The following is a 12,147-nucleotide window of genomic DNA, read 5'->3' as shown; positions in this document are numbered from 1 at the left end:
AAACAAGGGACTTTCAAATTTTCCTGATGAAATGACGAGAGATGAACAGAAAGTTTCATGTTCAAGTACAAGACTCAGGTGCAGCATAGAGAGGATGGATGGGAAGGACTAATTATATTGGATTTATTGATGTTGATTTACTTATATTCCTACATGAGAAGATATTGATAGCTTATATGAACCTTCTCATTTATAAAAAGAGTTAGAAGGAGCATATTAGACAAGGCATGAGAGGTAGTTGAATATAATGGTATAATATAGTATAAAGATGGAGTCAGTGCATGAAAAGGGAATGTAATGGGAAAAATGGAAAGGAGAAATAGAATGAGTTAAAATATTTCACATAAAAGAGTCAAGAAAAAGCTTTTACAATGGAGATTGAGGGAGGCTAGGTGGTGCAGTGGATAGAACACCGGCCCTGGAGTCAGGAGTAGTATCTGAGTTCAAATCCAGCCTCAGACACTTAATAATTACCTAGCTGTGTGGCCTTGGGCAGGCCACTTAACCCCATTTGCCTTGAAAAATCTAATAATAATAATAATAATAATGATAATGATAATGATAATGCAATGGAGAGTGAAAGAGGGTAAGGTGAGGGGGGGAATGAATGAATCTTCATTATCATCAGAAATGTCTAAGAGAAGAAATAACATACCCATTCAATAGGGTGTAGAAATCAATCTTACCCTAGAATATAAAGGAGAGGAAAGGGATGGAAGAAGGGGATCAAGGGAGGGTAGTTATAGATAATAGGAGAGGGATGATCATAAGAGAGTATAGTCAGATACAACACAATTCTGAGAAGGGACAGGGTGAAAGAAGAGAGAATAACATAAATGGAAGGGGAGGAATAGGATGGAGTGAAATATGGTTAACAATAGCAACTATGGGAAAAAGTACTGAAGCAACTTCTCTGATAGACTTATGATAAAGAATGCAACCTGTCCAAGTGACAGAGTGGAAGGTATCTGAATGCAGACTGAAGTACCCTTTTTCCCCCCTCACTTCATTTCTCTTGAGGTTTCTCAATCTTCTGGATTGGGGTGGGGGATTATGTCTACTTTCACAACAAGATTATTGTAGTATTGTGAAAATAAATAAATCATTTAAAAAAAGAATAAAAAAAAGAGTTAAGCAGGGAAACTACATTATATCTAAAGGTCTTATAGATAATGAAGTAAGAAAAATAATACATGAAATTCCCTAGGTTTTTAAGTAATTTCTCCTAGCAATTTCAGGATGGTGGTATAAGACCTCATTCTTCTGTTAGCCTTCTTATTAGGAGGTCTCCCACCCCTGAATCTTATCACTGAGTCAATGAATTTAGAGAGGTGGAAAGGGACCAGGCATAGCCTGCCATCTCTTTGGTCCCTATGGTGAAAATTTATTGTTACTTGAAGAAATCTGGCTGCTGTCAAGATAGAAAGTGTCCATCTTGGAAATATCATTTAGTTTCATGTACTCAAGAAAAGAAGACAGAAAGATGGAAACAGGCAAGAGATCAAGGCTCAGGCTTATCTAATAGTTGAGTCTCTTTATCCTAGAATGCCACATAGGAGAGATCATCCTGCATCTGAGAGTGGAGAAAAGGTAGCAGCTTTCTCCCCGGTCTCTTCCAGATAATAAGCCAAGTAATCCTCCTACTGTTGACAGAAACTGAAGAGAACAACCCAACCATGATCATCGAATATCTCTGTCCTGTTAATCCTGACTTATTTTTGATTTCTTTAAGGAACATTTTGTAACTATCTGCAAGGAACATTTTGTAACTATCTTCAATTGAGTATGCTTTGATGTACTGACTCATAGATAGAAAAAAATGAAAGATAGATATATAGAGAGATAGAGAAACGAGTTATTTTGAAAGGGACTTCCCTTTCTATTATTCCCTTCTGGATCTTGTTATTATAAAGAAATGTTTTGTACTTTTGTGGGTTTCTATTTGTTGCCTTCTACTTTACTAATGCTATATATTTGTCAGAATTATTATGAATTAGGTTATTTGTTTATTTTGTGAAATTTTCTAAGTTTTTTCCCCCATTTTGGCAATCTTTATTTTCATTTCTATCTCTTGTCTTATTATTGTTGCTAATATTTCTAGAACTATGCCAAATAACAGCAGGCAAAGGGAATATCCTTGTTTGACATTAGTATTTCTCCATTTCATATAATGATAGCTATTGGGATCAGATAAATAGTTTTAACCATATTTTTAAAAAGAATATTACATAACTATGCTTTGTAGGGTTTCTAGAATAATTGAGTTTTTTTTTTTAATTTTGCTAAAGGCTTTTTCAGTAACTATTGAGATAATTATGTGGTTTGGGAATTTTTTGTTTTGTTTTCAGATCACATAGTAGTCAACAAATGGATAAAAGACTTTTGAAATATGTAAACTAGGAGACCACTGTGAAATTATAATATTGAAACAAATGCTGCCATTGCTGTTGATACTTAAATGACAAATTCTTTCTGTAAATGTATCCTTAGATGGTTTGAAGGCATAATCTATAACGGAGAGTAATTGTTAAATAGAATACACATCTTGATATGAATCTGCAGAGCATTGTGTTATATGGTCACAGATCAAATTCTTAAAATTTCTCACTAATATATTTCAAACCTTTGTTCAGTACTTCTCTTTTGTTTGACTCTACATTCTCTCTGTGGCAGAAAGAACTCAGATTATTCTTGGCAATGGGTAGGGTGTTTGGGAAAGGGGATTTCTCTTCTTACACCTTCTTCCCAGACACTGGAACACAACTCATTAGGGTCAGGATCATACTCAAACTGTGGCCTAAGCCTCTTCCCCACACAACAGGTGGTGCTCAGACCCCACTACACATTATTTTGTATCAATATGGTTTATGTGTTAGTTATTTTCTTAATATTGAATCATCTTTACATGCTTAATATATAACCAACTTGAACATAGTAAAGGATAAATTGGTTAAATGGCTGTAGTCTTTTTGCCAGATTTTTTTAATGAATTAATATAATTAATAATACTGATCTATAGTTCTCTTTGTTTTATCTTTTCCTGGTTTTGTTTTCTGGATTATATTTGGTCAGAAAGGAATCTAGTAATGTGATTTCTCAGTTTATGAGAGTATTTTGTGTAGTATATTATTTGAAGGTCTGAATTCTTCTGTTAATTCATAAGGATCAGGATTTATTTTCTGTAAAGCTAGTACAATTTCCTCTCTAAAATTGATTTATTTTAAATCTACCTTTGATGATTGATGAATCTGGGCATTTTATATTTTCTAGGTAATTCTCTGTTTTTTTTAAGAACTTCTAGTTTTGATATATATAATTGTATGGGGTAAATTCTGATGATTTTTTTCTTTCTTCTATTTCATGTTTATTTTGTTAAGTGGATTTTTTCCCACTTCCTTTTTAATAAGGTTAGCTATTTAGCTATTTTATTGTATAACTTGAACCTCAAAACATATTTGCTTAAGAATCTCCTTATTGACTGAAGTTAATGATTTAATTCTCTGTATCTAAGAGAGGGACTGAGTTGGCAAGTGTTAAGAGAGAGATTCTGTTTGAGCTTCCAGCTCAAAGAAGGAAAATAGAAGGTTCCAGATTCTCTTCATTTTCCTTAGAGGAAAGGAAAAACTCTGAGAGGTCAGCATATAGAGTACCCAGAACTTTGATCTTGCTCCTATCCTTAACTTAACACATCAGGGATTTCAGGGAATTTTCCTCTGAATGAATTCTAGAACTTGAACTTTCTTATTTTATTTCCATTCCAGGAGCTCCTTCACTCTGTGGATTGTCTGTATTGCATAACTTTGGTTTCTGTTACCTCCTTGGCTTGGCTAAATGGTCTTATTTGCATTTAGCTACTTGTCTTCATTGTGGAACTGGTATTTAGTGAATAGAGAATTAAGCCTTGAGGTATTTTTTTTCCTTTTAAGGAAGAATAATCAGAACCACAGTTTGAACCTCAAAATTCTCTCCCCTATATTAACAATATTTAGATGGGGCAGATTAATATAATTTTAGTCTGGTAAACTTTCTGTGAGGACAATGGAGTAGCCAGCCTCTCACCTCAACCTCTTGATTCCCCTCCTGGTAGGAATCAAAATCTCCCTTGAAGAAGATGATATGATGATGATGATGCGACTTTAGAAATAGATTCATGTTTCCTTTTTTGTGAGCCACATTTAGACTGATCCATGTGGATATATATAATCTACACAGGCAAAATAAAAAAAACACCATTCCATATATTAGATTTTTAGAAAAACAGCTTTGAGTTGTGTTCATCAGTTCTATAGTCTTTTTATTTCTAATTTATCTATTTATACTCTAATTTGAAAGATTTCTTCCTTGATGTTTATTTTTTGCATTTATTTATTTGCTATATTTTCTATTTTAATGGAATATTCAGTTCATTAATCATCTTTTTCTTTTTATTAATATTTCTAGGGATATAATTTTTCCTTACTATTTTATCTTTAAATTCTCTCACATGTGCTTTGTTTTCTGTATTTAGAAATTCTGAGCACTTTTCTAGTAGTATTTCCTTTGTTATGATTTTAAAAAATTTCTCATGGGAAACTTATGATCTTTTTTTCTCTTGAACTTAATGTTTTCAAGGAACAAAGTATTTTTTAAATTAAATCTGTTCTTTTCACTACCCTATCCCCCCCAAACATCCTAAGCAAATTAAAAGCAAAACCAAATCTCTTGATAACTATCTATATAGTGTAGGAAAACAAATTCCTACATTAGTCAGATACAAAAATGTTTATCTTTCTTGCATTTTAAACTCACTACCTGTATTTCACAAAGGTGACTAGTTTGTTTCATCTTCATTCTTTGGATTTGTGGCTTATTATTGATTGCATTGATCAGGATTCCAAAATTTTTCAAAATTTTGTTTGCTTATAATACTGTTTTCATTGTATAAATTGTTTTCTTAGTTCTCACTTCATTCTGATTTGGTTCATAAAGATCTTCACAGATTTTTTTTCTGAAATTGTGTATTTTATAATTTTTAATGACCCAGTAAATTTCTCTTTCTTATTGATTTCCATTCTCTGAGACCTTGAAATCTAATGGGAGAGATAAGACATATCACTTATAAAAATCAGAGTTTGAATGTTAGAAGGCACTTCAGACCATGGAGTTCAATCCACACCTATATAACACTTCTAACAAGGAGGGAAAACTTATGAACAAGTTCTAATTTTAAGAAAGTTTTTTTTGTTTTATTTTATTTTGTTTTCTGTTGTCAAGCCTAAATTGACTTTTTGTAATTCCAACCCCTAGTTCCTGCTATTGCTCTATAGAGAAAAACAGATCAAGTTTTATCTCAAATACTTTTTAAAAAATCTATCATGTCCCCTCCGCCTTTTCTTTTTTCCAATCTCAACATATTCAGTTCCTTCACCTCAACCTTAAATGTCTTGAATGATCATGGTCCTTTACTGTCCCAGTTGCTCTCCTCTAGACTCTTCAGCTTATCAATATCTTTCTTAAACTGTGCTTCTAGAATAGGACACATATTCTAGATGAGTCTTGACAAGGACCAAGAATAGTTGAATTATTATCTTCATTTTCCTAAAACTACAAACCTCCTAATATGCACAAGATTTCACTAGTTTTTTTTTCAGTTGTTATATTATACTTCTATCCCTTATTGAGCTACCTTGACATAGCAAGCAGTTCTTGGGAGGAATGGAATTGGAAACAGCAACAGCAACGGTCACTTTCTACAGAAGACTTGTGCGTTCCATAACCTTCTCATCACCAACACTGTCTTCCATTTACCTAAACACAATAAAATTTAGTAGATGCATCTTTGAAGTAAAAATTGACATATAATAAACTATGTCACTGTAAGGAAAAGAGAAAAACATAATGTGAGAGGGATGAAAGCAATGTGGTAGTACAGAGTGTTAGATTGATCACAGATTTATCCTATACAAGCTAAACATTCTTATTCAACAAAACCAGTAACCTCAAGGCAAGACAATTACCAGAAGATATAAAGTCAACTGATTAGAGTGCTTCTCCAAGTGTGAACAATTTGTTGCTACATTGGAGGGAAAACTGAACCACACTCAGTCAACAATAGTGGAGCAATAAAGGAATGGGAAGCTTTCAGAGATTTGGTGTACAGAATTGCATTTACTCATCTGGGTCAGAACATTCACAAATAGTAAGACTGCTTTGACAAAAATGATGGGAAAATTCAGAAACTGCTAAACAAAAAAATGAAAACTCCACCAGTAGAATAGTTCCGCCCTCCCAAAGATGCAAGATTTAACTTCATTAAAAAAGTGAGGTAAGGGGCGGCTAGGTGGCATAGTGGATAAAGCACTGGCTTTGGAGTCAGAAGTACCTGGGTTCAAATCTGGTCCCAGACACTTAATAATTACCTAGCTGTGTGTCCTTGGGCAAGCCACTTGACCCCATTTGCCTTGCAAAAAAACCTAAAAAAAAAGTGAGGTGCAAATGAAACTTATAAATACAGAATTTTTGGTTTGGTAAGAAGACAGAGTAATTTAGTTTTATTCTGACAATCCAAAATGCTTTTATGATGCCTTGAAGGCTATATTTTTTGGCCAAAGACCTATGGTATATCTCAACTGCTCAGTGACAGACCTTTATTAGTGATAAAGGACATGATAAACACCATAGTTCTCTTAACTGATTCTGAAGTCATAGATTGTATACTTCAGATTGAAGTCATTCCCTCTCTCTCAAACTTCCAAATGAAGGAAGAGATTTTGAATGACATTAGACTCCTCTTGTGTAGCAAAGAATTGATTCTATTCCAACTGAGATTTACAAGGTAGAGGGGGTCATTACTTACACAAAAGCTGACTTAAATTTTCCAGGTTATATGGCAAGAGGTGGTCATCCCCCAGGAGTTCAAGGATGCCTACATTGTCTATCTCTATAAAGAAAAAGGAAATGATTGTTCTGTGATAATCACAAGAGGTTATGTCTCTTAGTCACTGCTGGCAAGATTCTTGCAAGAGAGCTACTTAATAATCTGATTTTTTTCACTTGAAAGATGGTTATCTACTTCGGAGCCAATGTTGTTTTAAAAAGGGGCAAGGGAATGGTTGATATGGCATTTTCCCATGAGAAATGCCAGGAGCAGAAAAGAGATCTATACTCAACATTTGTTGATCTGACCAAGGTCCTTTGATACTGTCAGTTGTGAGGTTTGTGGAAAATCTTGGCAAAATTTGTTCCCAGAGAAGTTCATCAGAATTGTAAGTCAGTCTTATAATGGCATGATCACATAGGTTCTGTATAATGGATGATGCTCTTGTTCTTTCCCCATCAGCAGTGACTGAAGCAGGACTATGTATTAGGTCCCATGCTTTTTAGCATGATGTGTTCAGCAATGTTGTTGGATGCCTTCAGTGAGCACAAGAACAACATCAAGGCCAGCTAACCACAAATTATTTCATTTCATTTAATCATAAATTATTTAATTTGAAAAGACTATAAGACAAGGCTAAAACACAGTGCATGATTTTTTTGTTCAAAGATAATTATGCACTCAATGCAGCCTCTGAAGCAAAGATACAATAAAGTATGGATTGATTCTCTTCTGCTTGTGTTAATTTTGGCCTATCAACACCAAGAAAACATAGGTTGTTCACCAGCCAGTACCACATCATCCATATGTGGAACCATTGTTTACAGCAAAAGGAGAAATTTTGAATACTGTCAATAAGTTCACTTACCTTGGTAGCATTCTTTCCAAGATTTCCACATAAATGATGAGGTTGATTCAGGATTGCCAAGCTGCATAAGTGTTTGGGAAGCTTTGAAGGAAAGTTTGGGAGAGACGAGATAATTAGACTGCCTACCAAAATGAAGGTCTACAGAGCCATTATGCTGACCTCAATGCCATATGCCTGTGAAACCTGGACAGTCTATCAGTACGTTGTCAGGAAATTAAATCACTTCCATTCGAATCGTCTCATGAAGAATCTGAAAATCACTGAGCAAGATATGGCACCATTCACTGAGATCTTTCTGAAACTAAATTTTCCTCTATTGCAAGGAGCTCAACTCCTATGGGTTGCCATATTGTTCAAATGACAAATGATAAATGAAAAATTGTTCAATGACAAAAAAGTTTTCCTAAAAGACTATTTCATGGAGAACTCATACTAAGCAAGCACTAAAGTGGAAGTCAGAAGAAGCAAAAAAAAAAGATACTCTCAAAGTTTCTCTGTAGAATTTTGGAATTGATTGTAAGAGATGTAAGATACTAGCACAGGATTGTCCAGTGTAGCATCAAATAAGGTTCTACTCTATAAGCAAATCAGAATTGTAGTGGCTCAAAAGAAACATGAGATGTGCACATTTAGTTATCTCTACTCCAAATGTTCATATTTGTACCCAACCTGTGGTAGAGCTTTCTGAGTTACTGTCAGTTACACTGTCCCTTGAATTCAACATGGTGATGTCATTTTGATCTTCTTTGGGAACAAAGGACAACAACTAGGTACAGGTTTAAAAAGGGAAACTCACTTGCTCTTACCAAAGTAATTTGCTCTTGTTTTCATCACTGTGGCCATGTGACTATGAGGGAAATGTCATTTATAGTTTGCAGGTTTCATTTTCTTCTATTTCTTTTTGAAAATTGGAATGATTGCCCTTGTTCATCCTTGGGATGCCTCTCCTGTTTTCCACAGTCTTTCAGATATGATTGACAGTAGCTCACTAGTCACATTTTTAGATTTCTTTTGGAACTGTGGTTGTAACCCAACTGGGACAGGTGACTTAAACTCATCAAGAACAGCTTAGTGATCTCTTACTAATTCTTTCCTATCTTAGGTCAAATGAAAGTACATAGTAGATACTTAATAAATAATATGTACTAAATAATTATTTTTTCCCTCTTTAGCTCCCTGTTTTATCATTTCTGTTCTTTTGTTTCCAGTGTCAAGGTCATTGTCTTTTGCAGAGAAAAGAGAAACAAAATAAGAATTGAGTAACTACCTCTTCTATCTTGTCAGTATCTATTCAACCCAAGCCAAGGTCCTCTCCTTCCTTTGATCCCTCCCTTTCTCCCAATATAAGTCAAATACACTCTTTTCCTTGTCCTTTTAGCTTCTCTTGCCAGCCTCTGCATATTTTGAGCTTTGGTATTCCAGACAATATTTTTTACAGAACATTTGTTCCTTAGCCTTGCTTCTATTTTCTGCATATTTCTTTTAAAATTCTAAATTGGTTGATGAGTTTTTTTGTGTATTATCCACCTAAGTCCTTTCAGACAAATCCCATTTTTCCTTCTCTTTGTATTCAGAATTTCACTCTTAAGCATTACTCATCCATTCTGGACTGATTTTCTCTGAAACACTCCATGGGATTGTATCTTTCTTTCTTCTGAGCCAGGGGTGTTCCAGAGCCAGCAAACACTGTGAACATTCACACCTTGGAAATTGGAAATTGCTACAAATCATGACTTGATTTAATATTTTGTTGATAAGAAAGTTTAGGAAAGTTTTAATAATACAAATTAAATTTGAGAGTGTGTGCACATATGTTTCCCCTCCCACACCTAATCCTGGTCATTAAACTTTTACCAACACACCCTTGTACTTATTGTTCTATAAACATTGCTTGAAAATCAGCAAAAATTCATATAAGGTACAGAGAATGAATTCATCATATTGGAGATCTGGGGACTGTAAGCTGCTGCTGCTGCTAATAATGATTATGATAATAATTATTAAAAAGCTGACATTAATATATAATGCTTTAAAGTTTATATCCATTATCTCCCTGAAACCTCATAGACCCCTTGAACTCATTGAAATTTGTTTTCCAAATGTCTAGAAAATATGTCAGATTGTACTCAGAATTCTTCTCCTCTATTATTAATTCTAGGAAAGAGTGATCACTCTCCTACAATGTTTCCATCACTTCCACCCCAGTAAGCAGTTCTTTTTTGTTGATGAAAATAATATTCAGAAGAAAATTTTCTTTTGTTGGTTCTTCCACCTTTTCAAACATGAAATTTTCACTAAGGTAAGACAAGAAGTTCTTAGTGACTCTGCTCTTTTTGCAGAGGAGAGAGAGAGAGAGAGAGAGAGAGAGAGAGAGAGAGAGAGAGAGAGAGAGAGAGAGAGAGAGAGAGACAAAGACAGAAAGAGAGACAGAGACAGAAAGGGAAGATGTCTGGGTAATTGATGTCCCCTATACTTACTATGTCATGCTTCATGTCAAGCCTGTAATATGTTTTCCAAACTCCTCATGTTTTTATTTCTATACAGGTGGTTTCGAGTGTATTCCAATAACAAAATCTTTTTTTTTCTCCTTCCTTTGATTTTCATTCAAATACTCTATCATACTTCACTCTCTGGTTCCTGGATTTTCTTACATGAGAATTCCTTCTTAAAATACAGTGATTTTTAAAATAAGAATTGGACAACTCTATCTCTTCTCTTCTGTCAGTTGTCATTATCCTGTCCACCCCAAACCAAGATCCTCTCCCTCCCTATATCCTTCCTTTTCTCCCAACAAAAATCAAATAAGCTTATTTGTTCTTTGTCCTTTTAGCTTCTCCTGTCATCTTCAGCAAAATTCAAGCTTTGGCATTCTTGACCATATTTTTACAGAACATTTGTTACTTGATCTTGCTTCCATTTTCTGAAAATTTAAAAATTTAAAACTAACTATACTATTTTTTAAAATAACACACCCATTCAGTACCATTTATCTAGTCGGGATTTCAATTCACCAACTATCAGTCAAAACTATCTCCTTGTATTTGGGCTTCTATTTTTTTCTTGGAATAATGCTTTGGATATTTTTGTATAAGCACTCAAGGCCAAAGGTTTTATCACTATCTCCTCTTTGGGGGTTTTGTATCTTGTGACTTCTTGGCAACCTTGGCTGTTGTATTTCCTCCTTCTTTCTGCCTTCCTAATAGTATCTAATTTTAAGGATCGACACAGTGTTTTCCTTCTCCTTCCCCATGCCCCTGTCCTTTTTAGTTTAAAGTTCTTTTAATTAGAATAGCGAGATAACTGACAAACACATTTTTTACTAGCTTTTATTAAGTATACTTGATCTCTGGTCAGAAATTTGCTAGCCTTATTTTGTAAACCCTAATCCAAAAATCCAAATCCCATTCTTACAAGCCCATGTCTTAACCAGTTGTCCACTTCTCAAATTAATTTGCCCTTTGCCATTCAACAACTAGGAAAACATAACCCTTGCGTTTGGTCATTAGTTTTTTGTGTAGTATTTTTATAACTATTGGCAATACTTTGGGGTTTCTGCTCATATTACTAGTAACCATTTCTGTCTTCCTCAGAACTATCATCTTTAATATGTAAATAAGAATGTTTTTGTTAAATTCTAATTAAGTGATAAAAAAAATTCAGTTCCTGGTTCAGGGGAAAAATTACAGGCATACAATTTCACCAACTTTAGTTTAACTTTGCATGGTAATTTTAATACCAAAAATGACTTCATGTTTTTGACATTTGGAGTTAGGCCAATTGGTTAGGATATTTCAGAATACCATTAAATTCAATAAGACATAAGTGAGTGATAATTTTTAATGCAAATTGTATATGTTATAAAAATAATGTCAAACTCAAAAGATAATTGCATATTTATCCCTCTCGATCATATCCCTCTTGATCATATCACTCACTCTCTGAGGTTTATTTCTCTTCAACCGGTCTCTAGGAGGTTGGAATTTCCCTAGAGGAAGGAAATGTATTACTTTAGGGACCTAGAGATAACCATTATTGGGTAATTATCCCCATTAGCAGTGTAGCTTATACATTCCCATGAGTGTATTTCCCCTGAACCCATCAACCACTAATAGTCAATTAACCTTAATCAAAACATTTCCTGAAAATACAAAGGAAACACAATATTTACATATTATTCCATGAATAAACCTCAGATACACTCTCCCAACAAAGAACTCATTGCCTATGAGTAAAGTGGGCACTTAGAGTCCTAGGATAGTAAGGCAGACATTTAGGGAGGTATCAGGGCAAGTCATACTTTTGGCACTATAGATTTTGATATTCTCATTCAACTTCAGGACCTTTCTGCAAAGTTCTTTGATGAATCTAAATTCCAAGTAAACAAATACTTCTCCAACTAAATTTCACTGATTATACTATGCTG

General features: G+C 34.2%; 1 long non-coding RNA gene across 11 annotated transcripts in view; it reads right to left on the bottom strand.

Annotated features, from left to right (window-relative positions):
• LOC141499891 (uncharacterized) overlaps window positions 1-12,147 on the bottom strand; it is a 49,036-nt gene that overhangs the window by 17,553 nt on the left and 19,336 nt on the right. For 7 of the 11 annotated variants that reach the window (XR_012471784.1, XR_012471786.1, XR_012471791.1 and 4 more), the window contains one exon: window positions 5,666-7,805. This is a non-coding gene — a long non-coding RNA (uncharacterized LOC141499891). Of the gene's footprint in view, window positions 1-5,665; window positions 11,710-12,147 lie in introns of all 11 variants that reach the window. The other 4 variants (XR_012471789.1, XR_012471793.1, XR_012471788.1 and 1 more) reach the window with 4 other exon arrangements.

Source organism: Macrotis lagotis, chromosome X (assembly GCF_037893015.1).
Source record: "Macrotis lagotis isolate mMagLag1 chromosome X, bilby.v1.9.chrom.fasta, whole genome shotgun sequence".
Lineage (NCBI taxonomy): Eukaryota > Metazoa > Chordata > Mammalia > Peramelemorphia > Peramelidae > Macrotis > Macrotis lagotis.
Note: the sequence above shows the minus strand (reverse complement) of the source record. Positions and strands in the feature narration are given on the sequence as shown.